At 52.3% G+C, this 20,998-nt stretch overlaps 1 long non-coding RNA gene across 1 annotated transcript; it reads left to right on the top strand.

Annotated features, from left to right (window-relative positions):
* The first annotated feature begins 829 nt into the window (after positions 1–829).
* On the top strand, positions 830–18,410 carry LOC144672240 (uncharacterized). Its single transcript, XR_013574084.1, has 4 exons — positions 830–1,300; positions 6,781–6,900; positions 7,009–7,069; positions 18,395–18,410. It is a non-coding gene; the product is annotated as an uncharacterized LOC144672240 (long non-coding RNA).
* The last annotated feature ends 2,588 nt before the right edge of the window (positions 18,411–20,998 follow it).

The raw sequence follows: 20,998 nt of genomic DNA, 5'->3' as shown, positions 1-20,998 counted from the left end.
CAGCCTGAAACTATTGGACGATCCCCTCATCCCAGGGACCAGCCTTGTGGACCTTTGTTGCACCCTCTCTAGTGTAGGTGTGTCCTTGGGCGGTGACTGTCTTCTGTCTGGTAAGATGATGGTTTGCGGCCGTGGTGGTTAACTGTGTTAATCATCGCCAGGGGTGGCTCAGGAACCCCACTCTGGCCTGGCAGCCTCTGCCACATTCGCCGCAGAGGGGGATAGTGGCCTGAGAAGGTGCACGACCCTCGTCGGCCTCTATTTTCCTCTGAGCCCCCCCTCTCAGCTGGGTGGGATTTCCTTTCCTGTTTCCCCCCTTCCAATGCCTTTTCCAAACAGTGAGCCTCCAGAGGTCACGCCCATCAGCGACTGTCTCTCAGCTGTCCTTGGGTAAGGAGAGCAAAGCTGCTGTCGGGCCAAGAGGAGGGGGGATGTTGAAAGGGAACTTTTCAAACAAAAAAAACAGAAGTCGCAGTTGGGAAGAGAGCAAGAGGCCGGCAACTGTTTATGTTGCAGTTTGGGAGATCAAAAGGTATTTTGCAGTTGAATGGATGCACGAATACAGGAAGTGTCAATCACTTAGATGGTGACCAATGATGAGGGAGGGAGGCTGGGTTAATGCCCGCAGTCACAAGGGCAGTGTAGACTGTCTGTGAAGCCCAGTTATTCATCCCACGGGAATCATGGCTTTCGGACTAGCTGGGAAGAGCTTTCTGGGGCAGCACAACAGCAACGCTCTGCTCCAGACCATCAGGGACTGCCTCTACATCCTGCTATGCTGCTGGTGCATTAAGGAGATCATCGACTGACACGGCCCCCCCCACCCTCGAGCGTGAGTGTCGCCTGCAGTGTTTGCTGTGGCAGTGGCCCTTTCAGCGCTGCTGCTCTGCCCCCGCCGCCACCACCAGCTCCGCTGTGACTCAGAATGCAGTAGCCGCAGAATGTGAGGGAGTGGGAACTGCCAGGCAATTCTCTCTCACCCTGCTGCCTCCTCGTGTGTGTGTGTGTGTACGCCAACTCTCGTCGGGGTACAGTTCTGTTCGACTGTACCCGACCAACATCGGTGAGCTAGGAGCCTGACGGGCAAAGATTCAACCAGCAAGGCAAGAGGCCGGGGATGAAAACCAGCCTGTTCACTTGTCGGCAGTCTGCTGTGGGGCTGTGCGGAGGAGATTTACTAGCATAGTTCCAGGGGTGAGGGACTTCAATTCATGTGGAGAAGCTGGGATTGTTCTCCTTGGAGCAGAGACGGTTAAGGGGGAGATTTAATCGAGGCGTTCGGAATCAGGAACTCGACAGGGTAAATAAGGAGAAGCTGTTTCCACTGGGCAGGAGGGTCGGTAACCAGAGGGGACACAGATTGAAGAGAATCGGGGAAAGAACCAGAGGGGGAGATGAGGAGAGTTTTTTTTTTACACAGCGAGTTGTTGTGATCTGGAAGGCGCTGCCTGAAAGGGCGGTGGAAGCAGAATCAATAGGAACTTTCAAAAGTGGGGGGAATCGGATAAATACTCGAAGGGGATGAATTTGCAGGGAGATGGGGGAAAGCGGGGTGGGTTGTGGTGGGATGAATTGGATCGATCTTTCAAAGGGTGCCGGGGTTAAACCTGGCATCATCTGTTTCCCTAGTTCAGTGCCCACGCCTAATTCTTCCAGCAAAGCAGGTATTGTCAGTCATTACATAACAGCAGTGTAAAGCCCCTGTGGAAGGTCACTCTGGCCTAGAGCTTCCCAGTTCATGGGAAATGGTGTAAAGACTGCAAGAGGAAATTGTGACTCAACAGGGGTGTGGGGGGTGCAGAGAACCCAGCTCAGGTATAAATGGTGCAGGAAAACTCAGTACTTACAACACAGCCCAGCACTGTCAGCTGTTCAAAATTCTCATCTTCATTTTCCAATCCCTCCATGGCCTCGCCCCCCCTCCCTATCTCTGTAACCTCCTCCAGCCCCTACACCCCTCCCTATCTCTGTAACCTCCTCCAGCCCCTACACCCCTCCCTATCTCTGTAACCTCCTCCAGCCCCTACACCCCTCCCTATCTCTGTAACCTCCACCAGCCCCTACACCCCTCCCTATCTCTGTAACCTCCTCCTGCCCCTACACCCAGTCCCTATTTCTGTAACCTCCTCCAGCCCCTACACCCCTCCCTATCTGTGTAACCTCCTCCAGCCCCTACACCACTCCCTATCTCAGTAACCTCCTCCAGCCCCTACACCCCTCCCTATCTCTGTAACCTCCTCCAGCCCCTACACCCCTCCCTATCTCTGTAACCTCCTCCAGCCCCTACATCCCTCCCTATCTCTGTAACCTCCTCCAGCCCCTACACCCCTCCCTATCTCTGTAACCTCCTCCAGCCCCTACACCCCTCCCTATCTCTGTAACCTCTTCCAGCCCCTACACCCCTCCCTATCTCTGTAACCCCACCCAGCCCCTACACCCCTCCCTATCTCTATAACCTCCTCCAGCCCTGACAACCCTCCCTATCTCTGTAACCTCCTCCAGCCCCTACACCCCTCCCTATCACTGTAACCTCCTCCAGCTCCGACAACCCTCCCTATCTCTGTAACCTCCTCCAGCCCTGACACCCCTCCCTATCTCTGTAACCCCACCTAGCCCCTACACCCCTCCCTATCTCTGTAACCTCCTCCAGCCCTGACAACTCTCCCTATCTCTGTAACCTCCTCCAGCCCCGTCAACCCTCCCTATCTCTAACCTCCTCCAGCCCCGGCAACCCTCCCTATCTCTGTAACCTCCTCCAGCCCCTACACCCCTCCCTATCTCTGTAACCTCCTCCAGCCCCTACACCCCTCCCTATCTCTGTAACCTCCTCCAGCCCCTACACCCCTACCTATCTCTGTAACCCCACCCAGCCCCATGACCCCCCATCTCTGTAACCTCCTACACCCCTCCCTATCTCTGTAACCTCCTCCAGCCCCTATACCCAGTCCCTATTTCTGTAGCCTCCTCCAACCCCTACACCCCTCCCTATCTCTGTAACCTCCTCCAGCTCCTACACCCCTCCCTATTTCTGTAACCTCCTCCAGCCCCTACAACCCTCTGAGATCTCTGCACTCCTCCAATTCCAGCCTCTAGCTCATCCCCCGATTTCCATCGCTCCACCATTGGTGGCCGTGCCTTCAGCTGCCTGGGGCCCTGAGCTCTGGAATTCCCTCCTTAAACATCTCTGCTTCTCACTCTCTCCTCCTTTGAAAAACTCACCTACCGTTTCACCAAAGCTTTTGGTCACCTGTCCCTAATATCTCATGTGGCACAGTGTCAAATTCTGTGGTAATGCTCGTGTGAAGTATCAGGATGTTTTGCTATGTAAAGGTGCTATAGAAATGCAAGATTTTGATTGAATACCGGTTTATATTACGACAACTTCAGGAAGAAAATATTTTCCCAGATGAATCTTCACTCAAGCACAGTGAGGGTGAAGGGCAGAGGTTAACTGCTAAGAGTATAAAAGTTATTTGCTAAAGGTTCAATGATGAAGCAAACAAAACACTCGGGTCCTGAAGAGCGGTGATTTCAAACGTGTATCCAACCTTAACCTGTCCACGCTCAGAGTTACTGTGTACAGTTCTGGTCTCCGCATTGCAGAAAGAGTATAGAGGCATGGAAGGATTTATTAGAATGGTTCAAGAACTGAGAGGATATAACCATCAGGAAAGGTTGAACTGGCTGGGGCTCTTCTCTCTAGAAAAGAGAAGGCTGAGTTGGGTGACCTGAATTGAGGTCTTTAAAATTCTGAAAGGGTTTTGATAGGGTACACACACACATGATGTTTCCACTTGTGGGGAGCAGGGGATGAGGGGAGAGACCAGAACTAAGGGACCATCAATTTTAGATATTAATAAATCCAATCAGGAATTCAGAAGAAACTTCTTTACCCTTAACTTCTGTACTGAGAGAGAATGTAGAACTCACTCCCACAGGGAGTGGTTGAGGTGAATAGCAGAAATGCATCTAATGGGGAAGCTGGATAAACACTTAAGGGAGAATGGAATAGAAGGATATGTTGATGGGGGTAGGAGGAGGCTTGTGTGGAGCAGAAACACCAGTATGGAGCAGAGGGGCCGAATGTAGGCAGTGCTGTGCTCTGTGCCGATTTACACGATAGCTGTGTTCAGCCCAGCAGAAAGCATGCTGTCTGGTGGTTCAGCAGGGGGCCCAAGTTCATGTGAAGTGAGCGCCAATTAAACCTAGCCTGCGCCTCTTAAAACCAGCCTGTCCCTCTTTAAGGGAGAGGTGCATTCCTGCTGGAGCAGGCGCTGGAACTACATGTAGTGGATAACCTGAGCACTGAGTGTTGCAATATGGGCCCTTTAGATCAGATCTTGTATATTTAAATGTGAACTGTTTATTGTTACCCTTTAACTATTTACAGATCCCAGGTTACTGTCATGCACGGTGCTGTTACCTCAATTCCGGCTGGTTCCAGAGTGTTATCTCTACACTCTTCTCTCAGTCTATTACCATGTGACTCTATGCATCATACCATGGGCAGTGCTCTTCTCCAGTCCCACGTTAACCCTTGCTCTGCCGAGCACCTTTACGTTACAATGTGACATGGGCACATACAACATCCCCCTTTCTTCTCCAAAGAAAAATTTTCTCCCAACAGAGTATTACAATACAATATTTACTTGCTATCCCTTGCCCCCTGCCTCAGGTCTCTGACTTTACAAATTCAGACATTCTTGGTCTGTCACGTTTGGAGGAATGGTAGTGGCACTCCATGTTTCTGGCACTTGGCTATCTCCATTTGATTCACTTTTTGCACTCCTTCAGGTTGCGTTTCTCTTTATTAACAACTCGTCAGCTTTTTTTTTGGACACTGTGGGTTTGCCCAGTTCCTTACGAAGGGATTGTGCACTCCGTTCATTCCTAGAGTGGACTCCAATTTGCCGTGGTGTCTTGATGTCCACTTGTTTCACCATTTCGGCCAGACGCCTGTTTGCTGTTTTATTTTCAAACTGATTTGCAAGCCTATTAATTTTTTCATTCAGTTCAGAGGTTCTCAGTACGTCTGAGACATCCAGTCCTTTTCCTTCTTCTAGTTCCTCACGCTTCAGTGTCAGATTTACATTTTCCAATCTCATGTCTGTCTTTTCTTTCTCTGTCTGCACCAGAACTTTGTCCTTGTCCTTCATTTTGGTTTTACTGTTGGGTTAGGCCTGTCTTCGGCGAAGTCTTAACTTGCTCCAGTTCTGTAATTGTGCTGCTCATGGCTTCGTTTTTGGCTCGCAGTTTGGAACGTTCTATGGTTTTTCCTTTCAATGCCTCCTCTCTTCCGTTCAACTGCTTCGTCAGCTCTTCAGTCCATTTCTTGTACCTTTGGGCTTCCTCCTGGAATATAGAACGTTGCCGAGTCTTCTCTGCCAACTGGTTCTTCAATTTGTTCAGAGTGGTGTTAAATTAATTTTCCTTGTAATTTTCCAGAGGAGTAAACTTTGTCCTGAGGGATTCTTGTATCATGTGAAGGTCTGTTAACAGGCTTTCCTTTTCTTTGCAAAGCTCGCTCGCTTCATCTTGAGTTTTCCTGTAATTCAGCAAAGTCTCCTCGAGTTTCTTCTGTTGTCCTTCCATTCTGCTGTTTACGACTTTCTTCATGCTGCTGAATGGTCCTTTTGCATTCGATCTTGAAGGACAATCAATTGTTCTTTCAACTGTTTATTTTCTTGTTAACCTCTTGTGAACTCCCTCTGGGCTTCAGTGCATCGTTTTGTTGCTACTGGTAGTTCCAGCCCCGCTTTTTCTGAAGTAATATTTAGCATCCTTTTTAGCTCCCCATGTTTTTCCATGGCTACAGATTAATTCTTCAAGGAGTCTTTCAGGGTTGTAACTTCTTTGCATGCCTTTACTGCCTGCTGTTTTGCCTGGCTGTGCATCTGTTTGAGCTTTCCCAACTCCTGCTTTGATTTGTCAACTGTGGAATTGAGGGTCGTTATCTCCTCCTTTGTGTCGCCACTGAGATTTCTTTGCTCGGATCTCGAACGACTTGGTTCATTGAAGACTTCGGTTTATTGTGCGTTTCCAAAGGTATATACTCAGCTTGAATCTGAGCTTCAAATATTCCAGTTCAGCTTTGATGTGAACATTTTCCAGTTGAACAGCACCGTTTACTTTATGCACGTTTTGCTTCTTTTGAGTTGCCTCAGATAGCTTTCCTTCATTTACAGCCGTCTGCTCACTCTTCACTGCCATTTGCCTCCCTCTCCCTGGGATCTTTTGTTGCCCTCTCCCTGGGGTCTATTGTTGCTCTCTCTCTGTGGTCTCTTGTTGTTGCCCTCAGTGCTTTATTGGGAGTTTAAAAACCTTTTAACATCTCTCAAAATGCTGCCAATATGGATCTATACGTTGGCTGTGGAGTACTTCACCAGCAAATAAACCAAAGATGAATAAAAACTTTTCAACTTGCACTACTTCTGATTCCTTATTTAATCTTGTAGTTCTTCTATAAACTAAAAATTGTCCTTTCCAAGGCTTCCACTCTTGGGTCTGGTTTAGCCCTTTCCATAGCACAAATGCATCTGGCTCTTCTGATTTGCTGTCCATGGTGGTTTGCTTTTTCTTGTAATTACTGATTTAAATGTTGTTATCCCTTTTAGACTGTCAGTGCAGTAACCATTTTTTTTCACTCTCTGTAGGTCTCAGCTTTCTGTGCTCTGAGTTCCTTACGCTGAGCTCGCCTGTGACTGGCTGCTTTTGTTTTTGAATTTCTAAACTTCCACGGTATTGCTTTTCTCTTCAATTCTTTCCTTTTTTTCTCTGCAGGTCCTCTTTTTGGAGTTTTGGCGGGCTTGTGGTCTGATCGGGGCCTGTTTTCTCTTAACTTAAAGCAACACCACTTTTCTCCTCTGCGCTGCCTGCCTTTTGTTTTTTTTTTCCTTTCAGGTAACTTTTTTTTCTCAGCAGCTTCTTCTTTACCCTGCAGTTTTTCTTCTTAAAACTTTTGACTTTGCCGGCTGATTTTTATTTAACTTCTTTTGTTTTTAACTTCAGTGCAGTGTGGCCATCACTGCTGCAATCTGCTGAGCCCTCGGACCACCGTCTATTCTATAATGTAAGTACAGCTTTTTTGTAACTTTGCTCACCATCTTGTAAACTGTTCAGGCTCTTTGACTCTGCGTTACTCAGGCTCTTACAATATTTTGTATTTTTGCTCACCCAACTTTGATCTGACCAGGTTTTCTTTTACTCTGTGTCACTCAGGGGGGTCTTGCATTAAACTTGTACTCACTCTGGTGAATTCCTCATCTCCTAAGGCTGTAGCGAAGCTCCTTCAATTTTTCTTATGTGCATGTCTTTCTAGCTCGGCTTCAGCTGTTTATAGTTTCTTATACCTTGGGATACTATTCTGGGTTTATCATTTAAAATGCCTCCATCTTTCAGATCACCACTGATGTGATATTTTTTACAAGCAACAGCCAATGCCAACCATGTTGCACTATACTGGTAACGCTGATAGCCCACCGCTGCCACCATGTTGTAATATGGGTTCTTTAGACGTCTCAATGATGAGATCTTGAGATTTGTAGATTTAAACATGAACCATTTATTGTTAGTCTTTAACTATTTACAGATCTCAGGTTACTGCCTTGCATGGTGTTGTTACCTCCATGCAGGCTGGTTCCAGAGCGTTCTCCCTAAGCTGTTCTCTCAGTCTATTACCATGTGACTCTATACATCATACCGTGGGCAGTGCTATTCTCCAGTCCCACATTAACCCTTGCTATGCTGAGCACCTTTACAATGGCATGCTGGCACATACATCATACGACAGAGAAGAGTGACTAATGGTGCAACATGGGATGGATGTGTTCCCACATTCTGAGGCATGCCCTGGTAGCCTTGGTGCAGGAGGTGGAGAGGAGGAGAGATGTTCTCTATCCACAGGAGACCAGAAGACCCTCTAGACAGTTGCTGTGGTCAGTGCCAGTGGTCTAGCACCAAAGACCTGGACACAGTACCGCAAGCAGTTCAATGACCTCACCTGCGTGTTCAAGGTCAGTGAGTGCACCTTCAGATGCCATATCCCAGAAACTGAACCACTAGCCTCATACACACTAATAGCAGGGGACCCCCCTCCACCCTCCATTGCCATCACTCGCCCACCAATAATCTCGACCAATCAAGACACATACCCAACATTCATAGCTTCACCCTTGTGCATTTCATATAGCTTGCACACACTGCCAGCTGTTCAACCATGACAAACACCCACACCACACTCGCTGACGCACTTCCCCCTCACTCGCAGGATATGGTGGCGCGCAATCGGAGGCGACAGGAGCAAATCTGAGGGAGACAGGCGTGACTTGCATGCTCCCCATGGTGGGGAACGTGGTTGCCTGCATTGGGAGAGCCGTGACTGAGCCCATGGGGATAAAACAAGTGAAAATGATGCTACCAAAATACCTAATCCTCTTTCTCACAGCCCCTTCCATCGCCCCCCCCCACCCCACCCCACCCCCATCCCCTCGTCCCACACTCTCTTCTGATTCGCAAGCTCTAGATGGTGTAAGCATGCACTCAACCTTCCCCACAACATTGCTCTTGTGCCACTGAATATAAGAATGAGGAGTAGAAAGGCCATTCGGCCCCTTGAGCCTGCTCCGCCATTCAATAACATCATGGCTGATCTGATTGTGGCCTTAACTCTGCTTTCCTGCCCGTCCCCACATTACCCTCGACTCCCCAGTCGATCAAAAATCTAACTCGGCCTTGAATGTATTCAGTGACCCGGCCTCCGCTGCTCTCTGGGGAAGAGAATTCCACAGACTGACCACCCTCTGGGAGAAGAAATTCCTCCTCATCTCTTCAATGGGAGACCCCTTATTTTTAAATTGTGACCCCCCCCCCCACAACCCTTGCAGGTTCTCCCATGAGGGGAAACATCCCCTCTGCATCTACCCTGTCAAGTCCCCTCAGAATCGTTATATGTTTCAAGAAGATCACCTCTCATTCTTCTGTACTGCGATGAGCATAGGCCCATTTCCTCATAAGACAAAACCCCCTTCATCCCAGGAATCGGCCAAGTGAACCTTCTCTGAACTGCTTCCAATGCGAGTGTATCCCAAATGCCTTTCGCTTTTCAGATTCTGAAGAACCACCGGTTGTCCAGGCGGTGGGAGAAGAGCAGGAAGACAGTGATGATGATGAAGACACGCCCGTCCCTCACTCTCTCACTCGCAGCCTCCAGCTTAGATGCAAGTGCAGGTCAGAGGCTGGGAATCCCACCTCCTGACTCCCCAGAGCCTGTCCACCATCTACAAGGCACAGGTCAGGAGTGTGATGGGATACTCCCCACTTGCCTGGATGAGTGCAGCTCCCACAACACTCAAGAAGCTCGATACCATGCAGGACAAAGCAGCCCCGCTTGATCGGCACCCCATCCACAAACATTCACTCCCTCCACCACCGACGCACAGTAGCAGCAGTGTGTGTACCATCTACAAGATGCACTGCAGCAACTCACCAAGGCTCCTTCGACAGCATCTCCCAAACCCACGACCTCTACCATCTAGAAGGACAAGGGCAGCAGACACATGGGGAACACCACCGCCTGCAAGTTCCCCTCCGAGCCCCTCACCATCCCGACTTGGAAATATATCGACCGTTCCTTCACTGTCACTGGGTCCAAATCCTGGAACTCCCTCCCTAACAGCACAGTGGGTGTACCTACACCACAGGGACTGCAGCAGCTCAAGAAGGCAGCTCACCCACCACCTTCTCAAGGGGGCAATTAGGGATGGGCAATAAATGCTGGGCCCAGCCAGCGACACCCACATCCCGCGAAAGAGTTTAAAAAAGGGTACTGACACTGAGTGCCCTTTAGAGGATAGATTCGAGGTGGGTTCTGCCTGTGACGAGACGCCAGGCACCAGTGGGTTGCAACCCAGGCAGGGAGGGGGTGGGGTGGGGGGGTGGGGAGGGTATTTCAGCTGCCATCTTGTCCGGAGGGCGAGGTCACAGGCGGGTTCTGCCTCAGAGCACTTGGAGGAAGCCTTCAGCGGAGCGGCCGCGAGGTGAAGGAAGATGGGCGTACACCAGGCGCCTGGCAGTGTGCCTCGAGCGGAGGGGCTCCGCACCAGGTTGGCACAGAGCTTTGCCCTGCTCTATCCGGCGTGGCAATGGACCGCTGCGTGAAGGGTCTCGGAACAGTGCCGCAGACGCCCCCTCGGTGGGGAGCGCCAGCGACTCCATCAAGTCCCCCTCTCTCCCCATGGCCACGTTCGTCCTCCCGTCACCCCCACTCTGCCGGCGGCTTCTTTTTATATTCGTTCGTGGGGTGTGGGCGTCGCTGGCCGGGCTGGCATTTATCGCCCATCCCTAATTGCCCCTCGTTCAGAGGGGTCTTTTTTAAGAGCCGACCACATGGCTGTGGGGTCTGGAGTCATGTGTAGGCCAGACCCGGGTAAGGACGTTAGTGAACCAGATGGGGTTTTTTTACGACAATCGGCAATGGGTTTTGCGGTCACCGTTAGACTTTTAATTCTGGATTTTTATTGAATTCAAATTCCGCCATCACCAGGAGGGACCTGTACGCTAGGGTGGTTTTTAGGGTCTGTGGCTAAGAAGAGGGAGGAATGATCAGTAACAGAGGTGAGGTATGGGGAATTGGGGTTCACCTTCATTGTTATCGCACTCAGATGAGGTGATTTATGGACAGTCTGGCCAGAAAGCGGATGTGTTAGTTGCCTCCTCCACTTCCTCCTCCTCAAGTTCTCATTCTGGCAAGGTTTTGTAGCAGCGTGGAGCAGACCATCACCAGCCTTGACGCCAGGGAGACTGAAATGTGTTCGGATCTCTGTGGAGTGAGGTCCTCCCTGGCCTCCCAGAAGCGACACTGGACGGCAAGCCGGGAGGTGATGCAAATATCTCCAGCTCCGGCCTGGAAGGGGCCAGAGGTTCACGGCCGTGGTCACCATTGCAGCCACTGGCAGTGCCGTCCCCGCCCTGCTCTGAGGCTGCAGTTCACAGAATGGTCACAGCACAGAAGGAGGCCATTCGGCCTGTCATTTCTGCGCTGGCTCTCTGAAAGAACAATGCATCTAGTGCCACTACCCCACCTTCTCCCCGTAACCCTCCTTCCTTTTCAGATTAAACTCCAATTCCACCTTGAAAGGCTCAGTTGAATCTGCCTCCCCCGCACTCTCGGGCAGCGAGTTCCAGACCCTAACCACTCGCTGCGTGAAAAGGTTTCTCCTCATGTCACCATTGCTTCGGGCCAATCACCTTAAATCTGTGTCCTCTTGTTCTCGATCCTTCCACCAGCGGGAACAGTTTCTCAGAATCTTCTCTGTCTGGACCCCTCCTGATTTTGAACACCTCTATCAAATCGCCTCTCGGCCTTCTCTTCTCCGAGGACGATGGTCCCAACTTCTCCAATCTATCCACGTAACTGAAGTTCCTCTTCCCCGGAACTACTCCCGTGAATCTATTCTGCACGTGCTCTAACGCCTTCACATCCTTCCTAAAGTGCAGCGCCCAGAACTGGGCACAGCTGAGGCCAAACCAGTGTTTTATACAAGGTTCACACCCTGCTCTTGTACTCTGTGCCCCTATTAATAAAGCCCAGGATGCTGTCTGCCTTATCAACCGTGCTCTCAACCTGTCCTGCTACCTTCAGTGATTTATGCACAGACACACACACACAGGCCCCTCTGCTCCTGCACCCCCTTTAAGTTGCACTCTGTCCATTCTCCTGACCAAAGTGAATCACTTCACACATCTAGGTGTGGCGTACTTCAATGGGAACATCCATATTGAAACAGAGACTTCTCGCATGTTAGCCTTTGCTGCGGTTCAGGTAGGAGAATTGTTTCCTGCACACACAGGGTGGATATGACCTTCTGCTGATAGCCCTTCTCCCCTTCCTCCTCCTCCTCTTCCTCCTCCTCCTCCTTCCAACAGCTTGTCCTGCTCTGCGTGGCCTCTGCTCGTTCTCCCTGACGATGCTGCAGGCCGAGGGGAACGGAAACGGCCGCCTCTCTCCGTGTCTGGAAGCAAGACACTGTGAGCAGAACCCTCAAAGTGAGAACCACACGCCACATGTGCCTCCGACTTTTGAAAACAGAGCAAGGCTTCGGACACTTCTACATACTCCGCAACAACCAGTAAAAATCTAGCAGCAGCTAAGCTGAAAGTAATGGGTGGGCGAATTCCTTGCTTCTGATATGAGAGGTCAGGAAGCAGAGCATTAGTTGGAGCTTTAGGCACTACTAGCATCAGATGAGTGTTACACTTTGATGTCACATTCTGCGGACCCCAGTTAGGGTGGTCACTCACCCGGTTTCATACCGGACAGTCTGGTTTTCAGGTCTGTCCACACCCCCGATACCCGAATTGAACCAGACACTTTATTGTCCAGTAGGACAGGGAGAGAGAGCAGGGAGAGAGAGAGAGACCCTAACCCCACATGTCGGGGCCAGACCGGCTAAAGTTGGCAGATTTCCTTCCCTGCTGGGGGACATTAGTGAACCAGATGGGGTTTTTATGGCCATTATTAGACTTTTAATTCCAGATTTCTATTGGATTCAAATTCCACCCTCTGATAAGGTTCAAATCCAGGCCCCCAGAGCATAACCCTGTGTCTCCGCAATACCAGTCCAGAGACAATACCACTGTGCCACCACCTGCAGTATGACTGCCATCTGCTACACCATGCTCCTGCACACAGCACACTGCTGTCAACCACCTCACTGTCGTGTCTAAGGATAGAGTATACGAGAGACAACAACAAACTGGCTAAAAAAACATTGATTGGAAGCATCACTCCTATTTTCTTAATCTGCTTTAGTTCCTCCAAAGTTCACTATAAGCTCGTAATGTGCAAGCTCCCGCCCCCCTACCCCCTGAGTTTAGCTCGCTCGGAGACACTGGGCTTCTTGTGTGTGGCTGTTTTACTCTAACAGCACCTTCCCCACTCCGGACCCTCGAGCCCGTCATCCAGGCTGACGCTCCCTGCGCTGGGGTGCTGCACTGTCAGAGGTGCTCGTGCTCCTGGGGGTGGTGGCGTGTTCCTGAGGCTGGTCAGTGGCCACCCTACCCACTTCCTGCCCTGGCACCTTGCCCAAGGCGGTGCATCCCGCACCAGAAGTGAGGGGGGAGGGGGAGGGGGGGTGGTGGTGGTGGTGGGGGGAGATGGTTGGGGGGTGCGTTGCTGTGGGAGTCGTTTTGGAATGGGATGAGCACCTGCAACACTGGGAAAATGGGTAACCAAACTTTGCAGCCTTTGGAATGAATATTTCTTCAGCGCCCGGGAACTGGTGCTGCCAACTAGTGGTTTCCAGCATTACTGCAATGTGTGGCTAAGATTGTGGAAAGGGAACCAGTGAACGCTGACAGTCGAGAATGAAGAGTAATGGCTGGAACATCCGGGAAGTTTCCGTGTAGCCCCTCTCTCTCTCTCTCTCTCTCTCTCTATCTATCTATCTATCTATCTATCTATCTATCTATCTATCTATCTATCTATCTATCTCTCTATCTCTCTATCCCTCTATCCCTCTATCCCTCTCTCTCTCTCTCTATCCCTCTCTCTCTCTCTCTCTATCCTTCTCTCTCTCTCTATCCTTCTCTCTCTCTCTCTATCCTTCTCTCTCTCTCTATCCTTCTCTCTCTCTCTGCCCTCTCCTACCCTCCCTGTCTCTCCCCCTCACCCTCTCTTTCTTTCTCTCCCCCTTCTCTCACTCTCCCTTTCTCTCCCTATTTCTACCCCATTCTTTCTCTCTTCCCCTCTCTCTCTCTTCCCCTTCTCTCCCTCCGTCTCTCTCTCTCCCTCCCGCTCTCTCTCTCTCCCCCCCACTCTCTCTCTCTCTCCCGCTCTCTCTCTCCCACTCTCTCTCTCTCCCACTCTCTCTCTCTCCTACACTCTCTCTCTCTCCCGCTCTCTTTCTCTCTCCCGCTCTCTCTTTCTCTCTCTCTCTCTCCCGCTCTCTCTCTCTCCCTCTCTCTCCCGCTCTCCCTCTCTCTCCCGCTCAATCTCTCTCTCCCGCTCAATCTCTCTCTCTCTCTCTCTCCTACTCTCTCTCTCTCTCCCGCTCTCCCTCTCTCTCCCGCTCTCCCTCTCTCTCCCGCTCTCCCTCTCTCTCCCGCTCTCTCTCTCTCTCTCTCCCGCTCTCTCTCTCTCTCCCGCTCTCTCTCTCTCTCCCGCTCTCTCTCTCTCTCCCGCTCTCTCTCTCTCTCCCGCTCTCTCTCTCTCCCGCTCTCCCTCTCTCTCCCGCTCAATCTCTCTCTCCCGCTCAATCTCTCTCTCCCGCTCAATCTCTCTCTCCCGCTCAATCTCTCTCTCCCGCTCTCTCTCTCTCTCTCTCCCGCTCTCTCTCTCTCTCCCGCTCTCTCTCTCCCGCTCTCTCTCTCTCTCCCGCTCTCTCTCTCTCTCCCGCTCTCACTCTCCCGCTCCCGCCCTCTCTCGCTCTCCGCTCTCGCTCTCACTCTCCCCCCTCGCTCTCGCTCACTCCCCTCTCTCTTGCTCGCTCACTCCCCCATTCTCTTTACCCCCCCTCTCTCCTCCATGCTGGGAGATTGTGGGTTCGAGTCCCCACTTCACAGGCTTCGGCACAAAATCCAGGCCGACACATCAAGGGGGCGTCAGTGCTGAGGGAGTGCTGCACTGTCAGAGGTGCCATCTTAATTCAGATGAGACATCAAACCAAGGTGGAGATAAAAGATCCCATGGTCGCCACTGAAAGAAGAGTGGGTGCAGGGGGAAGGTGGCGGGGGAGGTGGGGTGCAGGGGGAGGTGGCGGGTGAGGTGGGGTGGGGGGAGGTGGGGTGCAGGGGGAGGTGGGGTGGTGGGAGGTAGGCGAGTTTACTCCCCGGTCTCCTGGGGGCTATATTTAACCAACATCAATGAGAAAAAACAGATGATACGATCAGGATCACAGTGCTGTTTGAGGGAGCTTGCTGTGCACAAATTGAGCTGTGCTGTGTTTCTACTACAGCAGCCACACTTCAAAAAAAAAAACTTGCTTTATTGGTTCCGAAGCACTTTGGGACGTCCTGAGTTTGAACCACAGGAAACGGCGATAGATTCTTTTGTCTTTATTTGTTCACGGGGACGTGGGCGTTGCTGGGCAAGGCCAGTATTTGTTGCCCGTCCCTAATTGCCCCCTGAGCTGAGTGGCCTCGCTGGGGCAGTTCAGAGTCGACCACGTGGCTGTGGATCTGGAGTCATGTGTAGGCCAGACCGGGTAAGGACGGCAGATTTCCCTTCCCTCTAGGGGCATTAGTGAACCAGATGGGGTTTTTACGATAATCGGTGATAGTGTCACGGCCGCCATTACTGAGACTAGCTGCTGTGGCGGGACTCGAACCCGTGTCCCCAGAGCATTCACCTGGGCCTCTAGATTTTAGCAAAGGTCGGGAGGAAAGTAAGTTGTGAAGGGGACGTACTGAAGCAACGAAGGGATTTAGATAGGTTAAGCGAGTGGGCAAAGCTCTGGCAAATGGAGTATAATGTGTGCAAATGCGAAATCGCCCATTTTGACAGGAAGAATAAAAAGGAAGCCTATTATCTAAATAGTGAGATATTGCAGAGCTCTGAGGTGCAGAGGGATCTGGGTGTCCTAGTGCATGAATCACAAAAGGCTAATGTGCAGGTACAGCAAGTGATTAGGAAAGCTAGTGTTTATTGCGAGAGGGATTGAACACAAAAGTAGGGAGGTTATGCTTCAGTTGTACAGGGTATTGGTGAGACCACATCCAGAGTGCTGAGTACATATAGGTCTTTTTATTGAAGGAAGGATGTAAATGTGTGGTTTACTGGACTAATACAAGGAATGGGCGGGTTGTCTTATGAGGAAAGGTTGGACAGACTAGGCTTGTATCCACTGGAGTTTAGAAGAGTAAGAGGCGACTTGATTGAAACCTATAAGACCCTGAGGGGTCTTGACAGGGTGGATGTGGAGAGGATGTTTCCCCTTGTGGGAGAACCTAGAACTTAGGGGGTCACTGTTTAAAAATAAGGGGTCGTCCATTTAAGACAGAGATGAGGAGAACTTCTTTTCCCAGAGGGTCGAGAGTCTTTGGAACTCTCTTCCTGAAAAGGCGGTGGAAGCAGAGTCTTTGAGTATCTTTAAGGCAGAGGTGGAGAGATTCTGGATAAGTGAGTGTTATCAGGGGTAGGAGGGAATGTGGGGCTGAGGTTACAATCAGATCAGCCATGGTCTTAATGAATTGCGGAGCAGGATCGAGGGGCTGAGTGGCCTACTCCTCTAGTGTGTATGTTCATGTCTATGCTCGTATTACTAGTCCAGTGACACTACCACTGTCTCCACATGCTAGATGGTCTCTCGTTATGCCCGATGACACGGTGGGAGCACAGGGGAAGGCGGCACCCCTGGATAGTGTTCTGGGCCCTGCAGGAGGTGGCCAGTTTACTGGAGGGTTAAGCAGTCGTAGGGTGGGAGTCATGGGGATAAACCTCTGACCCGCTCACCAGCAAAACCCCCTCCTGGTCAACCAGTAAACGCAGAGTATGCCGTGATGGGGCACTCACCCTGGACCTTGCAGGAGGCTCAATTGCTCCATCAAATGTTGACAGTGCAGGAGGAGGCCATTCAGCCCGTCTTTTCCATGCCAGCCCTCTGCAAGAGCAATGCACCTAGTCCCACCCCCCACTGCCTTCTCCCCGTCCCCATGCACGTTTGTCCCTTGCAGACCACGATCCAATCCCCTCTTGGAAGCCTCAAATGAAGCTGCCTCCGCCCCCCCCAAACTCTCAGCGTATTCCAAACTCCCAAACCCTGGCTGCGCGAATAATAAAGGCCAGGATTTTCCAGCCCCTGGCGCAGCAGCTCCCGATCCGTTGACTTGGGCGGGACGGGAAGATCCCGCCAGTGGGTGGGGTCAGGAAATGCCACCCTAAGCTTTTCCTCATGTCACCATTGGTTCGCTTGCCAATCACCTTGACCCAATGCCCTCTGACTCTTGATCCTTCCGCCAATGGGAATAGCTTCTCCAGCGACTGGCTCCTGCTCCCAGGCTCCGTCAAGGGGTAAAGGGTCACCATTCGCGGCTCCTCAGATACTGAAGCAGTCCATGTCCAAATGCAGCAATATCCAGGCTTGGGCTGACAAGTGTCGAGTAACATTTGCACCACACAAGTGCCAGGCAATGACCATCTCCAACAAGAGAGAATCTAACCATCTCCCCTTGACACTCAATGGCACTCCCATCACTGAATCCCCCACTATCAACATCCCGGGGGTTATCATTGACCAGAAACTGAACTGGACCAGCCATATAAATACTGTGGCTACAAGAGCAGGTCAGAGGCTGGGAATCCTGAGGAAAGTAACTCATCTCCTGACTCCCCAAAGCCTGTCCACCATCTACAAGGCACAAGTCAGGAGTGTGATGGAATACTCCCCACTTGCCTGGATGAGTGCAGCTCCCACAACACTCAAGAAGCTCGACACCATCCAGGGCAAAGCTTGATCGGCACCCCATCCACAAACATTCACTCCCTCCACCACCGACGCACAGTAGCAGCAGTGTGTGTACCATCTACAAGATGCACTGCAGCAACTCACCAAGGCTCCTTCGACAGCACCTTCCAAACCCACGACCGCTGCCATCTAGAAGGACAAGGGCAACAGACACGTGGGGAACACCACCACCTGCAAGTTCCCCTCCGAGCCACTCAGCATCCTGACTTGGAAATATATCGGCCGTTCCTTCACTGTCGCTGGGTCAAAATCCTGGAACTCCCTCCCTAACAGCGCAGTGGGTGTACCTACACCAGCAGTTCAAGAAGGCAGCTCACCACCACCTTCTCAAGGGGCAACTAGGGATGGGCAATAAATGCGGAGCCCAGCCCAGCGACACCCACATCCTGCGAATGAATAAAAAAGAACATGTGAAACATGCCAACATATGAAACATATAAACATGAAACATGTATGGAGGCTGCAGACACAAAACATATGATGGGAGGGATAAGGCCGGTTGATCCATAATCCTGCTCCACACCCTCCGCAGCTTGAGCGGGCATTTCCCACACCCCTTCTCCCTCCCCTTGCCCCCGTCACCCCCAACCGAACCACAGGCAAGTCAGGACCAGGACCTGACTGAAACAGCAGCGAATAACCCAGGGCAATAGCGAAGGAAGCGAAATCCCTTGTCCGACCTCCCGACTCCCCCCACCCCAGCTCGTCCCATCGACAGCAGCCCCAGGAGTTCGCAAGGATTACGCGCGACCTGATCACACACACTGACCTCCCCTCCGCCGCAGTCCCGGCTCTGGCCAGGAGCTGGTGAGGGAGCCAGAGAGTCAGTACCCGCTGGGTGGCGACTGCCCGCGTTCCTGAGTTCTCCGATCTCGGGGGGGGGGCGGGGATGCGTTTGCGCGGAGGTTTCACGCTCTTTCTCTTTCGCCCCGCAGCTGGTTCGAGTGAGAGGGACTCCCCCACCCCCCTGAGCCTCTCCACTGATGCCCCGACCCCCACCATGAGCTGACCGGAACAGGCCAAGAGCCAGTGAAGCCACCGTCTGAGCAGTGACATCGAGGAGGACCCGAGGGCCGGCGGATGTCTTAACCTAGTCATTGGTAGAAATAAATATTGGGACAATGGAAACTGGTTGGTTTGTGTGGAAGTTCTCAGCGATGAGGAGCAGCCCAACGTCACAGTCAGGACCGGCTGTCCAGAGCCTCCCAGGTGCAGTGACACACAAAAGGTGAAAGGTGCCCATTTTAACAGCGCCTCATAACAGGGCATAACAGGGTCAGTGCCCACAACCGCTCAGCTGGGAGAGACTTGCATTTCTCTAGCGCCTATCACAACCTCAATTCACAAAGTGCGGTCAACGTTCTAATATAGGGAACGCGGCAGTCAATTTGCGCACAGCAAGCTCCCGCAAAGAGCCGTGTGATTATCACCCAGATCGTCTCCTTTTAGTGATTTTGGTTGTGGGATAAATATTGGGCCTCAGGACACCCGGGAAGAACTCCCCACCCCTCCCCCGCTCCCCTTCCAATAGCGGCCACGGGATCTTTTACATCCACCTGAGAGGGCAGGTGCTGCGGGGGTATCGGGGGGGCTCAGTTTAACGTCTCATCCTGAAAGACGGCACCTCCAACAGTGCGGCGCTCCCTCAGTACTGACCCTCTGACAGTGCGGCGCTCCCTCAGTACTGACCCTCCGACAGTGCGGCTCCCCCTCAGTACTGACCCTCCGACAGTGCGGCACTCCCTCAGTACTGACCCTCCGACAGTGCGGCGCTCCCTCAGTACTGACCCTCCGACAGTGCGACGCTCCTTCAGTACTGACCCTCCAACAGTGCGGCACTCCCTCAGTACTGACCCTCCGACAGTGCGGCACTCCCTCATTGCTGACCCTCCGACAGTGCGGCGCTCCCTCAGTACTGACCCTTCGACAGTGCGGCACTCCCTCAGTACTGACCCTCCGACAGTGCGGCGTTTCCTCAGTACTGACCCTCCGACAGTGCGGCGCTCCCTCAGTACTGACCCTCCGACAGTGCGGCGCTCCCTCAGTACTGACCCTCCGACAGTGCGGCGCTCCCTCAGTACTGACCCTCCGACAGTGCGGCGCTCCCTCAGTACTGACCCTCCGACAGTGCGGCGCTCCCTCAGTACTGACCCTCCGACAGTGCGGCGCTCCCTCAGTACTGACCCTCCGACAGTGCGGCGCTCCCTCAGTACTGACCCTCCGACAGTGCGGCGCTCCCTCAGTACTGACCCTCCGACAGTGCGGCGCTCCCTCAGTACTGACCCTCCGACAGTGCGGCGCTCCCTCAGTACTGACCCTCCGACAGTGCGGCGCTCCCTCAGTACTGACCCTCCGACAGTGCGGCGCTCCCTCAGTACTGACCCTCCGACAGTGCGGCGCTCCCTCAGTACTGACCCTCCGACAGTGCGGCGCTCCCTCAGTACTGACCCTCCGACAGTGCGGCGCTCCCTCAGTACTGACCCTCCGACAGTGCGGCGCTCCCTCAGTACTGACCCTCCGACAGTGCGGCGCTCCCTCAGTACTGACCCTCCGACAGTGCGGCACTCCCTCAGTACTGACCCTCCGACAGTGCGGTGCTGTCGAACCCCATGATGCTCTGAGGCAAGATTATTCCCCACTGAAGCACAACTCACGTGTCTAGTGCGTGATCGACTCCCGGAGAGCAGGTCAGTAGAATTAGTTTTGGAGATAGGCTACGGGGAGAGACAATGAATCCCCTTCTACAGGGGGCTAGCTCGGATACAGTGGGTGGAATGGCCTCTCTCTGTGCTGTAAACCATATGGTTATAAGGCAGAGAGCTGCTTTACCCTTGGCACGGGTGTCACACCTTTGAGGGCGGGAGTGGTCGTACTCGATACCATTTCACAGTCGCACAACCCAAATACAAAACAGGAAGAAAAACAAAAAGACCTGGAAAAACTCAGCAGGTCTGGCGGCATCTACGGACAGGAGCACAGTTACAAAACAGGAAGGCAGCCTTCCTGCTCGTCCAACCCGACAACAAAATCCTGCCGTGTTGGCCACCAGGTGGTGCCAGAGGACCACAGCCGCTGCAGAGTCTCAGAAACCTTCACACCAGAGGCTGGGAGAACCTGGTCCCTTTTAAAGGGGAGACTTGCATTTTGGTAGCGCCTTCCACGTCCTGAAGCGCCTTACATCCAACGAAGTACATTTCTGAGGTGCACTCACTGTTGGAATGGAGGAAAGGTGGCAGCCAATTTGCGCACAGCAAGCCCCCACAAGCAGCAGCGTGACAGTGACCCAATTTTCGGTTTTTAGTGATGTTGGTTGAGGGATAAATTGAGGAAAACCAGGTCACAGGGAAAAACTCTCCCCCAACCCTTGCTCTTCTGCCAAATAGTGGCTATCGGCCTGAGAGGGCAGATGGGCCACAGTTTAACGCCTGGAAGAGCAGCACTCCCTGGTTACTGGGACTGGGAGGGTTGGCCTAGATTAAGGGATTCTAGTCGAGGGAGTGGGGACGCGAACACACTGAGCCACGGCTGCCCTGTTTGAC

The sequence above is a fragment of the Cetorhinus maximus genome, chromosome 36 (assembly GCF_964194155.1).
Source record: "Cetorhinus maximus chromosome 36, sCetMax3.hap1.1, whole genome shotgun sequence".
In the NCBI taxonomy this organism is placed as follows: Eukaryota; Metazoa; Chordata; class Chondrichthyes; order Lamniformes; family Cetorhinidae; genus Cetorhinus; species Cetorhinus maximus.
This window is presented reverse-complemented; position numbering and strand designations above follow the sequence as displayed.